The following is a 2,668-nucleotide window of genomic DNA, read 5'->3' as shown; positions in this document are numbered from 1 at the left end:
AAGTGGCTTGTAATAGTGAGATTACAAGTTAGTGAAGTTGAAAGGCTACAAGTGTAGGTCGTGATTTTTGTCCCCTTGTGTGGGATTTTTCCACGTAAAAATCCCTTGTCTCTTTTACTTACTGCTTCATAAAGTATTCTCAGTAGAAACTCATAAAGGATCAGGCGCTCTATAGTTTGGTGGACTCATATAAGCTATCAATTGGTATTCAAGAATTTTAAGATAATATAAAATAAAAAAAATTATAAAAGTTGCATTAAAATCACCAAATTATAACAACTAATCTATTTAAAATACTTATAAATTATGATTCGACTATGAATAATACGAAAAGTATAACATATTAGCTGCAACATCGTTACAGCTCAAACATCAAAAGTAATGTATTCGATACAAAATCTTAAATGTATCTCTTAGTGAGTAATTCTTGACAGAATTTCGATATTATAATTTGATATTTTTTTATAAAATACTCCTTTTATTTAATATGGTTTCTATTTGAAAGAGAAATTATATAAAAACATATTTCGCAATTTAAATATGATTCTCTAGCATCACTTATTTTTAAGTTTCAACAAATTAATAAAGTGACACGTAATTCACCATACTATACCATGATAACTAATTATCTGTAAATAGTTGCGCTAGCTAATACTGAGCTATTAACTTAATAAGTATTGTATCTCATAACGTGAAAAAATAATATTTAGGGAAAAAATTATAAAAAAAATTATGGAGTATAATATAATAAAGACATAACAAAAGTTAATAAATAAATAAATACTTTTTGATGAAAAATTTATTTAAAATTTACTATCATAGCAGTCTTAGTGGATAACGTGCAATAATTTTTATTTTAATTATGACATAAAATACTCTCAACTTAATGATTTATGATTAAGAAAAAAAGTAATTTTGAATAGTCAACGATTTATTAAGAAAATTTGAGGATTTACAAGGTTAGTACACATAATTGCATAAAGTTCTATTAGGAGAGACCAGTACGCTGGGCGTTGGGCGTGTCCGGGGCGTAAGTCTCATGGAACTAAACCCCACACATAAGTCCAGGGGCATTTTACGAGTGCTCCGCCTCGGGGCGAGTCCCAATTCTGCCTTTTAAAATAGAGGTTGGAAGCAACAACCAAATATATTAGAGAATAAATTGATATTACAAGTAACAACGTAAAAGATTCTCACTTTGAATGTAAAATCGCATTCACTAATTCTGCCATTTGACAAAACATATGTCAATTTAATAACAAATTGTAAAAGTAGATTACAAAATCTGTATTTGAAAATAAGTTGAGAATTAAACAAAAAACATAATTCTTACAAAAGGAGGCAAACTTGGTGAGAGCTTTAACAGGGTAGAACTTAAAAGAATGAGTAAAAAGTGTCATGATAGATTTTAATTTTTAATGAGGAACATGTAGAAAAATCAGATAAAGCCAAATATAATAATTATACTAAGCTCGAATTCTTGAACCCTAAATCGAAATTCTGGGTTCGTATCCCCAGCAGAGTCGCCAGAGCTGTCACACCTCCTTTTTTACACACCTACCCCGAAGGATAATGTATAAGGGGTGTTTTTCCATTTAAAGTGACATTATTCGAAATGGGATTATTTATTGATTTTTTAGAGTCGCCACTTGGGAAAGGATTGGCTTTGGTGTCCCAAGTCACCGATTTAATTTAAATCCCAAATCGAGGAAAATTTCGACTTCCCAATTGGAGTCTGCGAGCCAGAAATTCTGAATAAGGAATTCTGTTGACCCGAGGGAAGGTGTTAGGCACCCCCGGGTCCCGTGGTTCTAGCACGGTCGCTTAAATTATCATAAATGGCTAAAATCTAATTTTTGGTACATGCTCCAACCTGTAGTGCAATTTCAAGATTATTTACCGCTTTTAGTTATTTTTTACGAAAGTGAACGCCGTTTAAGAGCGTGTTTCTGGATCACGTCACATGAAATGCACATATGATATGATTTTCTCCGTGAAGGAGACATTTGCCATATGAATGGTGTGACAAAAGATCTTGTAGTACAATCTGGAAGAACTAATTTGTTACTTCCCGGATGAATGAAATTGTTCTTGACATTGATATTGTTTAACCAAAAATGGAATTTTAACTAAAACTATATTTTAGAAGAACACGGGTTACTGCTAATCGCAAGAATATATAAAAGAAAGTAATTTGAATAGCCAGGATATAATTGAATAAAGCAAGTAAACCAAAGTATATTCAGATGATTTTTTTGTGTCCTTACAACTGATCATATATCTTCTTTTTATAGGTACCTTTGAACCTTTGAGAATATACGTTTTGCTCGAATCATAATGAGGCTATTATGAGTAACTAAAGACATTGAATTCTACGTTACACAATCATTACATTCAGAATATATTCTCTAACGTATTCAGCATTTAATGCTCATTAAATGCCGTATCTGCACTCTTTTCTATTGTCAGATTCATTCCTTCTGATTCTCGGATATAAATGACTTAAATAGGTACGGGCGCCGTGTTACTTGTCTGATGTCCCGTGCCTCTTCCTGTTTCTTTGCTCGTATCTGTTGTAACTCCTGACTCGTGGCTAATTGCGATTCTTTGACCATTTGACTAATCCACGTGTCTTGACACGTCACCTTTATATATAAATATAATTTTC

Source organism: Nicotiana attenuata, unplaced genomic scaffold, assembly GCF_001879085.1.
Source record: "Nicotiana attenuata strain UT unplaced genomic scaffold, NIATTr2, whole genome shotgun sequence".
Taxonomy (NCBI): Eukaryota; Viridiplantae; Streptophyta; class Magnoliopsida; order Solanales; family Solanaceae; genus Nicotiana; species Nicotiana attenuata.
This window is presented reverse-complemented; position numbering follows the sequence as displayed.